At 48.5% G+C, this 12,616-nt stretch overlaps 1 long non-coding RNA gene across 1 annotated transcript in view; it reads right to left on the bottom strand.

Annotated features, from left to right (window-relative positions):
- Positions 1-1,235: 1,235 nt before the first annotated feature.
- The window catches only part of LOC126492131 (uncharacterized), a 77,076-nt gene continuing 65,695 nt past the window's right edge, over positions 1,236-12,616 (bottom strand). Inside the window, exon 3 of the long non-coding RNA XR_007589523.1 lies at positions 1,236-1,372. This is a non-coding gene — a long non-coding RNA (uncharacterized lncRNA). The remainder of the gene's footprint in view (positions 1,373-12,616) is intronic.

The following is a 12,616-nucleotide window of genomic DNA, read 5'->3' as shown; positions in this document are numbered from 1 at the left end:
CCCTTATTTGACCGCTTCCTCTTCCTGAGGCTGACTATGGAATGTTGTGGAATAGGTAGGCAGGAGGTGCGGGCCGGACGTTGGACAGAGGGAGCTCTGGAAAGAAGAAGAAAGGAGTGGCCAGCCAGATGTTGAGGTAACTGAGATACATAAAAGAATGTAGATGAAAGGATATGGGCGAACCACCATTTGTCTGTGGGCCACATCTGTCTCCCCTCTATCTAGAGACAGTCCTTTGTCCCTCTGGGACAAATATCCCTGTCCCCTCTCCATTGGTCCCTTCCTTTCTCCCTCGTCCTCTATCTCCTGTCTCTGCGTTCTTGCTCCTTGTCCCTCTGAGGCAGATACATCTCCTTGGCCCGGAGCCAATACCAACCCTTTCTCTCCCCATCTCTACTCCCCTGGCCACGTGGTGAGAGTAAGAGGTCTGCTGGTCCATGGTGACCTTCAGCAGGTGACTCTGGTGGCCTTTCTACACAGGCAGCGGTTTTAAGGTACACCACTGGAGAACCTCCAGCTCTATCCTGCTTGATCTGGAAAAGCCCGGTTCCTCTCTCTCCAAATCCTCTCTGAGAATCTCCAACAAAGGTGCCAAAAAAGCCCAGTTCCTCATTCTTGTCAGCTGCAGTAGCTCCTCCCCTGAAGCTGCCAGTAGCCCAAGACCCCACCTAAAGGGTCAGTTTTTGACCATACTTGGGCACAAACCCAGCTTTTGTAGGACACACCATCACCCCTTCACCCACAGGCCATAGAAGCTCCCTCCTTTAGTTCATGCGTGACTTCTCTGCCCCGATCTCTGTCTAGGGCTGGAGGACTCACTGGGGAGTTGCTTTGCTCACATAAACCTGTTCTTTTACTTTTTCAATTAGGTTTGATCTGGCTTACTGCGTCAGCGGAGAAACCTATTATCGCGTTACAGAAAACCTATTAGTAGCTAGCAACCTTCGGTTCTTGACATTTTAGTTGATGTGTGTATTGTATATGTATGTAGCCTACGTCCACGCAGAGGCCAGAGGAGGGCGCTGGCTGTCCTGTCCTGTCACTCTCCACTTTATTCCCTTGAGAAAGGGTCAGTCACTTCACCTTGAGGTGGGCTGCCAGCCATCCAGCCCCAGGGTCTTCCCACACACAGTGCCGACAGTCCAGGCACTGCTCTGGTTTACATGAGTTCTGAGGATTTGAACTCAGGTCCGCCTGTGTGTACAGTGCAGCAATCACTCTCAGCCACTCGCTGCCTCCCCTGATGAAATAGTTGATCTTTTAAAAAATGTTTTATTTTACTTTTGTGTCAGTCTTCCAGGAACAACATGAAACGCAGCTTCTTCTCGTGGACGTCTTCCCATCTCAGAGTTCACAGAGTGCAGGCCTGTGGCTTTGAGAGGAAAGAGCAGTCATTCATTCTTCCTAAAACAAAGGTTTCAGCCAGGTGAGACGTGCATGCTGGGGCCGTGATCTTGGACTTCACAGTCTCCAGAGGCATGAGCCAAATAAGCTTTCTTTCCTATAATTAACCCAGCCTTAGAATTTTTTTTTTAAAAAAAATTATAACACCAGGATTAGGTGATCAATCAAGGAAACTGCAACTAGGTAATTACTGTATTCTCTCTCCCCAACCCTCCCTTCCGCACTAGATGACTTGCCGGATCCTGTGGTTCCAGGAGACCCCAGCTGAGCCCCTGGGCTACTGAGTCAGTTTGCGCCAGGGGGCGGGGTGGCTGAGATGGCCCTGACTCAGGGCCTGATGAGCTGCCTGGAAAGTTAATAAGCTTCTGAGACAAGACGTCCCTCCTGTGACGTGGGCTGATGCCGTGAGTGGGCGGGGATGAATGAATTGGAGTGGAAATGTTCCTGGAGCATTGGTGACGCTGAGATGTACTCTGAGCAGGAGGGGACCATCAAGGGGAATCACTGCGAAAGGCTGCCAGTGAGGACGTGAGCTTCACATTGAGGGTCTCCACGGTGCAGCCTGGACCTGGGAGTGTGACCAGACAGAAGCCCCTGCCCTGCTTCTGCTCACGTCTCTGCCTCGGAGCCAGATGGGGCCCCTTCCTTCCAGGCCCTCCTGGTCTTCCATCCTTTCTAATTTTTTAAGAAGCAGGAGGAGGCGGGAGTGGGAGGGTAGCTCTCTGGTTGGCCCTCCTTCTCTCCACAGCGCACCTCAAACTTAGTCATAATAACTCATGTCTTTGTCACTTGCTGGGGAGGGGAGGCATGGAGGAGGCAGCCACGATGAGGGGAGGGGGCAGGAGAGAGAAGAAAAGAGAGATGGAGACAGGAAAACCAGGAGAACGTGACTCTGGGACCCTCACAAGCTGTGCTGGCTTCAACACACAGTCTTTGCTCTGGGTCAGGCCCCCAACTAGGGAATGTGGACATAGGAATAAATAGGGCATTATTATTGTCCTCAGGGATCTCAAAGTCTGTGCTGGGAGACAATAAGAAAAATGGTTAAGAGTTGGGCTTTGTGGGGCATGCCTGTAATCCTAGAAACTCAGGAGGCTGATCTGGGAAGATACTGTAAACTGGGGGCCAGCCTGGGCTACACAGTAAGTTCTAGGCAAGCCAGAGCTACATACAGAGACCCTGTCTTGACATCGAGAATAAAAGGTTAAATTATAACAGAACGAGCAGTGCCCTGGCCTGAGGGCAGCTTGGAGAGTTGAGGTGGTTAGAAGGGAAATCTCAGAGACAGAGAGACAAAAGGAGACATTTCTAAGCCAGATCTCTAGCTCCACCTGGTCCAGGAGGCTGGGCAGATAGATCTGAAGCATGGCCGCACTTGAGGCAGGGAGGTTGGTTCCTGTCTTTCTAGGTTTTGCATGGGTGCTGGCTAAGTTTTGTGTCAACTTGACACAAGCTCAAGTCATCTGAGGGGAGAGATCCTCAATTCAGAAAATGCCTCCATAAGATCAGGCTATAGGCAAGCCTGAACAGCATTTTCTCAGCTAATCTCTGGGCTGGTGGGTCCTGGGTTCTGTAAGAAAGCAGGCTGAGCAAGACATGAGAAGTCAGCCAGTAAGCAGCACTCCTCCATGGCCTCTGCGTCAGCTCCTGCCTCCAGGTTCTTGCCCTGACTTCCTTTGATGATGAACTGTGATGTGGAGGTGTAAGCCACATCAGCCCTTTCCTCCCCAAGTGCTTTTGGACATGGTGTTTCATCCCAGCAATAGAAACCTAAACTAAGACAGAATGCCCTCTAATAGTGCCGGTAGCTTTCCTGGCAAGCAGTATCTGTCAGCAAGGGCCATTCTTTGCATCAGGAGGCAGCCCGTCACAGCAGCTGGAAGTTAGGCGACCTGTCTGGCAAAGCCACCTGGGAGGCATCACAGGCATTCACTGACGTGTAGACGGCCAGCCACTTGATGGGGGCAGGGTGGGAGGTAGCAGAAACATAGGACAAGGCCATTCCAAGCCAGAGATCAGCACGGGCAAGGGCAGAGGAACTTGAGGGCCACACCAGGTGTGGAAGAGGATGAACTGGCTGGCAGTCCTAAACAACTTGCAGTTTTTTTGTTTGTTTATTTTTGACCAAAGGTCTTCTGTTTCCCAGCCTGGCTTTGAACTTGCCACCTAGCTGTAGCTGAGAATGACCTTGAATTTCTGACCCTCTTGCCCACACCTCCCAAGTGTTTGGATTAGAGCGCATGCCACACCCAGGTTTTGCAAGATGCTGGGAATTGAACCCGTGGCTTCTTGCATATTGGATAATCTCTCTATGAGCTCAACTACTTCCCTAACCCTGTTCTTATGTTTGATCTAGATTTATTTTATTTTATGTGTCATCAGGCTTGGCAGCAAGCACCTGGAGACATCTTGTCGCCCTATTTGTTTTTCAAGACAGGGTTTCTCTGTAGCTTTGGAGCCTGTCCTGGAATTCGCTCTATAGACCAAGCTGGCCTTAAACTCACAGATATCCGCATGCCTCTGCCTCCCAAGCACTGAGATTAAAGATGTGTGCCACCACTGCCTGGCAATTTATTTTCAATTGTGTGTAGGTGTGTGTATCTGCACGCGAGCATGTCACAGTGCTGGAGCTGGAGTTCCAGACTAGTATGCCCTGCTTGAAGTGGCGCTGGGAAAGCAGCTCCTAGGCTCTCACCAGCCTCATTTATCTATTTGTTTGTTTGTTTTGATAGCAGGTTTTATTATGTGTCTGACTGGCCTGAAACTCTTGATCCCCCTGCCTCAGACTTCTAAGTGCTTAAGGATTATGACATTCACCATGTATGTATGGCCACCCCAGTTGTTTTCTGCAACCATGTACCCAGTGTCACAGGCAGGGCCAGCCAGACCAAATCTATTCAGACATGCCAAATCAGGACTCAGCTGCCACCGAGGAAGTGAAGGGGAAAAGGAACCATCAGTGACGTCTGACTGAAGGGGCTATCTCTGCACATCGAGAACACCAGCACAGAGAGCAGCTGAAAACAAGCCATTTCCTCCATGCCGGCATTTGAGATTAGGAAGAAAGTATGGTCACAAAGGAAGCCCATGGAGGAACGAACAGGCAGAGAACCTGCATGTGTGCTCTACAGAGCCAGCTGGATGGCCCGGGGAAAGTCACCCAGCTCTGAGTTCCTCTGCCCCTACATCTGTCACCAGGAATCCTACCGGCCCCCAGGGGATCCGCTGAAATAAGATCGGTGTTTAAAGCAGCCACACAATCTTTAGTGATCATAAGCTTGCACAAAAAATAAACTCTCAGCAAAGGCGACGCTGGGGACAGGCTCGTGTCATTCCACTTGCCATTTGGCACCAAGCCGGTTGGAGATTCACTGGATGACACAGCAAGTCAGCAGGGGAGCCAGCGCACGGAGCCATCTGAGTGATGGATGCCCAGGACCGGCAGCAGCGCCAGCCAGGATCCCACTGCACGTGGCAGTTCTAGCTTAGGGTGCTTCTTTGGAGTCTCATATGTATAACCGTGTGTCTGTGGTGTTCCATGAAGAGCCCAGAGATGTAAGACATAGCTGCATGAGATCCCCAGGAGGCAGAGTGACAAGAAACAGTAGATCGTGAGTTCAAGGCCATCCTCAGTTATGTAGCCATTTTGAGGACCGCCTATATTACATAAGACTCAGAAAACAAAATGAAACTGACGTGTAGAGGCTAATGTTTCCGTGTATTTGTGGTGATACTAATGTACAACGTATGTTTAGGACACGTCCCTCATCCCACGAGCAGCCGCTGTCTTTCTCCATCTAAGCCCCAGAAATGGGAAAACAAGAATCTATTCTCTACAGATTCGCCTCTTCTAGACATTTCATTAGCTAGAACTACAAAATGCACAGTCTTTGTGAGCGGCCTTCTAATACAGCACAGCCACTTAGAGACTCATCCACAAGGTGGCCTTCATTAGTACTTCTTGCTTTTTCATGGATGATAACATTCTTTGTTATTTGCTTGTTTTTTGAGAAAGGGTTTCTCTGGGTAGCCATGGCTGTCCTGGAACTTGCTCTATAGACCAGGCTGGCCTCAAACTCTGGGATCCATCTGTCTCTGCCTCCTGAGTGCTGGGATTAAAGGTGTACGCCATCACTGTAAAAGTAAAAAAAAAAAAATGTGGTTTTTGTTTTGTTTTGTTTTATCCACTCAGTAGATAGACCATTCAATTGTTTCTAGTTTCTGGCTGCTATAAAATTTATGTATGAATTTTCATGTGGATATTTTTAAAATCTTTCTCTTGGGTATGTAGTCAGTTCTGTGCATTTAAGGGTTCAGTCTGCGTGGGCGGAAATGTGGGGGCTGGGGAGCTGCATCTGTCCTAAAAGTGGAGATGCCATTTCTCCTTGTTATTCTCTAAACAATACAGCACAGCAGCTAGTTACATCACACTTACATTGTATTAGGCACCACAAGTTACCAAGACGACTTACAGTGTACAGAAGTGGGAAGGCTGAGGAAGGAGGGCTACCATGAGTTTCAAGGCCAGCTTGTGCTAGAGGGTAAGACCTTGTCTCAAAATATAAGCAAATTAACTAAGTTTAATTCTTTAAATTTAAATTTATTTATATTTATTTTATGTGCATTTATTTTGCCTTCATGTATGTCTATAAGGACATTGGATTTCTGTGAGCTGCCAGGTGGGTGCTGGGAACTGAGCATAAGGGAATAGCTAAGGGCATACTCACACAGACCCTAGGGCCATGGAAAAAGCCGGTGGCTTATCTATCCAGGAAACTAGACCCCATGGTCACAGGCTGGCCCCATGGCCTGCATCATAGCAGCAGTGGCCATGCTGGTTAAGAATGCGGACAAGCTAACTCTAGGACAAAATCTCATCATTATCCCTCCACATGCACGGCAAGGGTACAGCCGCCTGACCAATGGTTGAGCAAAGTGCTCATCATTAGACTCTGCTCTGTAACCTGGCTAGGATAATGCTTCCAGTCCCAAGAGCTCGAAACCCGGCTACATTGTTGCCAGATCCAGACCTGGAAGCCCTGCTATGTGACCGCTCCAGTCCTGGCCCAAGCGAGCACTGCACCCGACCATACCTAAAAGATGCTCCACTCTCAGATGCAGAGGAGACATGGTTCACAGACAGAGGCAGCTTTGTGCCAGACAGACCAAAGCATTCAGGAGTGCCACTAAAGACCACCAATGAGGTGGTCTGGGCAGAACCAATGCCAGCAGGGACTTCGGCTCAAAAGGCCGAATTAATTGCATTAACCAAGCCTTTAGAGCTGGGATGGGGAAAGAAGATTAATGTTTACCTAGACAGCCGCTATGCCTTTGCCTCTGCCCACGTACATGGGGCCATATTCAAAGAAAGGGGCCTATTGACAGCAGAGGGAACACGCTTAAAAACAAAACTGATATTTGGGACCTCCTGAGGGCATTGTGGGGCTACCAAAAATTGACCATAATACATTGGCCCAGCCACCAGAAGGGGGGTAGCACAATACAAAAAGGAAACAGCTTGCTGATGGAACAGCCAGAGAGGTGGCAATAACCTCCACTTTGGCTCCTGTCTTGGTGGACCCTGGGCCCCCAGCTTTACTGGATGAACCAAAATACAACAGGTAAGAGCTGACGTGGATAAAAACCCTTCCTGTGATACAATGCCTGGGAGGATGGTGGAGAGCAGCTGACAGTGAAGTCACACTGCCCAAGCAATTGGGCCTTCAGAACCTGCGCAGAATACACCGGGCCTCCCACGTGGGGACTCACCAGATGCCGGACTTGTTGAGGTATTCCAAAGTAAAAATAAAAAACGGAAACCAGATTATAGAGGATCTGGTCAACAGCTGCCAGGGCTGCCAAGTAACCAATGCCAACTCCAACCCCAAGAACCCCAGAAAGAGACCAGGTGTGTGCTGAGAGATTGACGTCCTGGAAGTCTAACACAGTTAGTTTGGCTTTTGGAAATCTTCTGGTTTTTATAGATCCATTTTCTGAATGGACCAAGGTGTTCCCTACCAGACATGAGACTACCCAGACGGTGGCCAAGAAATTGCTAGAAGAAACACTGCCCAGGTACAGATCCCCACTATGGTAGGGTCAGACAACGGTTGAGCATTTATATCTCAGGTGAGTCAGAGCCTAGCCACCATTCTGGGGACTGATTGGAAATTACGTTGTGCACACAGACCCCAGAGTTCAGATAGAGAGAAAGAGACTTTGACTAAATTAGCCTTAGAGACCGGCACAGACTGGGTTACTCTCCTTCTCTTTGCCTTATACGGCATGAGAAACTCCCTGTATCAGATGGGCCTAACTCCCTTTGAAATCAGGTTTGGTACTCTTCCTCCTATTATTCCCAGCTTCCAGTCTTGGCAGAACCGGATGACCGGGATGTGCTTCATTCCATCCAATGACTGCAATGGACCCACAAACATATATGGCCCAAACCCAGGGCCCTATATGTATCTGCTGCCTCTCCGCCCCCTCCCCCACGAACCACACAGGGTTTCATTCGGAAGACTGGGTCTTTATCAGGCGTCATTGGCAGGGGTCCCTAGAGCCATGACGGAAGGGACCCTTCATCATCTTGATGACCACGCCCACAGCCTTAAGGTGGATGGAGTGGCTGCTTAGGTTCATTATTTGCACGTACACCCTGTGGACCCATTTGCCCGCAAAGAGGATTATGGAGGAGAAGGCTGGGAAGCTTCACAATACCCCACCAACCCCCTGAAGATCCGGCTCAAGTGTCATTCCTGATCCTGTTAATATTGGCGTTGATTCCCCCTGTGCCTGCTAAAGAGAGCAACCCCCATGTACCAATAAAGCTGACTTGGATTCTCTTGGATGAAGAGTCATATGAGACTCTATACCAGATTACCCGCGTGTCCCCATTGAATACCTGGTGGCCTGACCTGTATTTCTGCTCTCGTGATCTGAACCATGTCTATAGCGCGACACCCCAGAATGAGGCTAGGAGGTATGGATTTAATGTGTGCCTAGGTCATCTCAGGACTAAGAAGAAATGAGGAGTCCTAGAATCTTCTTTCTCCAAGAGTTGGGCCTGTGTCAGCGCTAATGATGGAGAACGGAAATGATCTATAAGTAAACCGGACTTGGTCACCTTTAGATGTGTAAACCGACCGGTATGGCCCCCTGGCCTGCAGTCGAACAAGCCCTGCGTGCCAAGCGACTTAGACCTGATAAAGATTACCTTCACCACCCAGGGAAAACGGGACACACAATGGTCATCAGGTCTACATTGGAGTGTAACATATTATAGATATGGGGGACACGCGGGTTCTACCCTCAAAATTCAGCTTAAGATAGAGACAGTACAACCACCAGCAGCAATAGGCCCCAGTAAGGCACTTAACCCAACCCTACCCTCCCGCCCATGCTCTGAAGAAACTGGAGAGGGGCTGGAGAGATGGCTCAGTGGTTAAGAGTACTGACTGCTCTTCCAGAGGACCTGGGTTCAATTCCCAGCACCCACATGGCAGCTAACAACTGCCTGTAACTGCAAGATCTGACACCTTCACACAAACTGATACACATAAAATAAAAAATTAAAAAAAAATAAAAAGAAACTGGAGACCCGACCCTAGGCTCTGGCCACCATTTCACCTAAAATACCAACTCCAGGTGGTATTAGTTCTTCTTTTGACTTTCAGCCCTTGAATTTTAAATCAGCTAGTATGGTTCATAAAGGAGAGGCTAAGAACTATTCAACTGATGGTCCAGAGAACGCAGACTCAATAAGAAATTCTCAACCAAGAGATTGGGGAAAGCTACATCCCATTGAGTCAGCAGCCTGCTTGCCAAAATAGATGGCGTTAGGGACCCAAGATTGGGACCCCAGGTACCTAAGCCATTTGACACCCAGGCCCCATTTTGTGAGATTCTAACCTAGCAGGCACCCCACCCCAGACACCCTACCCTATGTACTGGCCAATTCCGAGAAAAGCCACAAATGGCCCAAAAACTGCCTGGTTGCCCAGAGACCTGAGGACAGTCAATCAGAAGCTAGACAAACAAGTTTTTACAGTTACTGGGTGGTTTTCTGTAAAGTTACAAACATCCCCTCTTGACTTAGAGTCAACTGCAGCATACGCATATCCCCCTACCCAGTCCGGTAACGCCAAGGCATGTAAAGCCAAGACATGTAACTCCCTGCTTGCGGTTTTTCCCTTTAAAAACCCCTTGCAGTGTGAGAGGGGACCTTCCTCCCTCACCTGCTGCGTCAGTGTATTGGACCAGGTCCCTCCTTGTAAGTAATAAAGAAACGGTGTGTTTGGATCAGAAAGTCGGCTCCGTGGTGATCTTGTTGGGGGTCTCGCAATTTGGGCATAACAGGGAAAGTTCAGGGCCCTGGGTTCAATATATAATACCACATTTGGATATGCACACACACACACACACGAACACAGACACACGGACACCGACACACACACATATACAAGACGTTTGCAGGTTCTTGGCAAAATGGTACTATTTTTTATATACAGGACTTGAGAATCTATGGAAATTTGCATCTTTGTGATGTTTTTCTTTTTTGAGACAGGGTTTCTCTGTGTAGCCTGACTGTCCTAGAACTCCCTCTGTAGGCCCTGGAACTCACAGAGATCCGCCTGCCTCTGATTCCCAACTGCTGGGATTAAAGGTGTGCACCACCACACCCAGCATTTTAAACATTTTTTTATTTACTATTTTTGTTTATTTTACATGTATGGCTGTTTTGCCTACATATACGTCTTCATGCCATAAGCATGCCTGATGCCCTCAGAGGCCAGGATGCCGTATCCCCTAGAACTTGAGTTATAGACGGCAATGAGCTAGCCACCATGTGGGTACTGAGAATCCAACCCAGGTCATCTGGGAAGAACAGTCAGTGCTATAAACATTGATCCATCTCTCCAGCAACCCTCTTCAGAACCTTATTGTTTCATTTTGGCGTTTTGTTTTCAGAGATTTATTTTCAAATGTGTGAGGTATGTGTGTGTGTAGTGTATGTGTATGTGTGTGTTAAGTATGTGGGTGTGCAAAGAGTATGTGCATGCAGGTGCCCAAGGAGCCCAGCTGTATTGCTTCCCCCAGACTGGAGTTAGAGGCATATGTGAACCACCCAATGTGGGTGCTGGGACCTGAACTTTGGTCCTCTGTAAGGACAGCATACTCTGTCAACCACGGAGACATCTCTCCAGATCTTAAAGTTTGTTTTTGTTAATTTTTTTTTACTTGTTTGAGATGGCATTTTGAATTGTAGTCCAAGGTGGCCTTCCTCCTTAGACACCTTTGAGTGCTCTATGCTGGGCTCTGGGCAATAGTTTTCCCTAATAAAGTCCCTTCTGTGTGTGTGGGAGAACTCAGAGGCCACAGGTATGGGCTGACAGGAGGGCGGCAGAGATGCAAGAGGAGGCTGTGACTGCAGTGGCAATCTATGTAGGGCCTGCTTGTTCTCCCCAGGGCATAAATCTCACCTTCAAACGACAAGGAAGAACTAGGAAACAGCTGCGGCAAGTTCCTGACAGCTGGCCAGATGCTTTGGTCATCTGTTATCCAATGCTTAGGCATTTGGTGTCTACCAGAACCTAGGAGTAAACATGGATTATTTCTGCAAAGGAAGGTACGAAGCACTTTGAAGAGAGCAAGACTTAGCTCCAAACAAATGCTAGGACCGGGGAAGCTGGGTGTGGTGGTGCTGCCTCCTGAGTGTCTATGCTGGGCTGCTGGGCACAGCTGGTTAATCCCAGCACTCAGGAGGCAAGGGCAGGTGGATCTCTGTGAGTTCCAGGACAGCCAGGGCTGCATAGAGGGATCTTGTCTCAAAAGACCAGCAAGCAAACAACCACATAATAATAATATAAAAAAATAAAGACAAATTCCAAACAAACTAGCATTTCAGGCTAGAGAGAGACGGCCTAGTGGCTAAGAGCACTGGATGCTTTTCCAGAGGACCCAGGTTCAAGTCCTAGCACCCACATAATAGCACACAACCAACTGCAATTCCAGTTTCAGGGGACCCAACACCTTCTTCTGGCTTTCTTGGGCACAAGGCATTACAAATAGTGCACAGACATACATGCAATACATACATACATATAAGATTTTTTTTTCTGAGACAGAATTTCTCTGGGTAACAGCCCTAGCTGTCCTGGAACTAGCTCTTGTAGACCAGGCTAGCCTCAAACTCACAGATCTCCGCCTACCTCTGCCTCCCAAGTGCTGGGATTAAAGGTGTGCACCACCACCGCCCAACCATAAGATATTTTTTTTAAAGATTTACTTATGTACGAGTGCTTTGTCTGCATGTATATATGCACAGCAGAAGATAACACTGGATCCCATTACAGATGGTTGTGAGCCACCGCGTGGTTCTGGGACTTGAACTCATGACCTCTGGAAGAACAGAACAGCCAGTGCTCTTAACTGCTAAACCATCTCTCCAGCCCCTAAAATAAAACCAAAAACCAACCAAAAAGCCTAGGACCTTTTCCCGTGAGGCACAGCACAGCTATATTTGGCCGTGGCGTTCTTGGCATCCACTGTAGAAAGCCAGCACCTCATGGGACCTGCAAGGTCTCTAGTATCAGGTGACAGAGCTTGCGCCACACACACCAGGTGCAGAGCGCGTTTTCTCTTGCTCAGAGCTTTGTACAGAGATGGGAGCATTTTTTTAGACAGAGTCCCATGTAGCCTCATACTAACTGTGTAGTGAAGGGTGACCTTGGCCTTCTGAGCCTCCTGCCACCATGTCATGAGTTACGCTATTACAGGCATGTACCACTCTGTCTGGTTTATACAGTGCTAGGGCTTTGTGCATGCCTGGGAAACATTCTGCCACCCGGGTTATATCCTGGCCCCAGAACTTCTATGATCATCTAAAAAATGGGTTGACACCGTACCAGAAATCGATGTAACCCTCGAATCCCTGGAGACTGGCAAAGCACCGTGCCTTCTTGGCAGCAGGAGGTAGAAGTACACTGTCACGCACTTTGGAAAGAGAAAAGCACACATGTTCATAATACTAGATCCCAGAGCCTTTATTGAGATGCCAGCCCTTGGTATGTCCATGACATCTCTGTCATATTTAGGGTCCTTGTTCATTTCTATTCTCTGGCCCCCTGCAGCATGATGTCACCAGTGTAAAGTGGAGTAGGGTAGCATCGTGGGAAACAATGGTGCGTTAGAAGTCTGAGATGTGAAGAGC

This window comes from Alexandromys fortis, unplaced genomic scaffold (assembly GCF_014885135.2).
Source record: "Alexandromys fortis isolate MF-2015 unplaced genomic scaffold, M_Fortis_MF-2015_v1.1 scaffold_290, whole genome shotgun sequence".
Lineage (NCBI taxonomy): Eukaryota > Metazoa > Chordata > Mammalia > Rodentia > Cricetidae > Alexandromys > Alexandromys fortis.
This window is presented reverse-complemented; position numbering and strand designations above follow the sequence as displayed.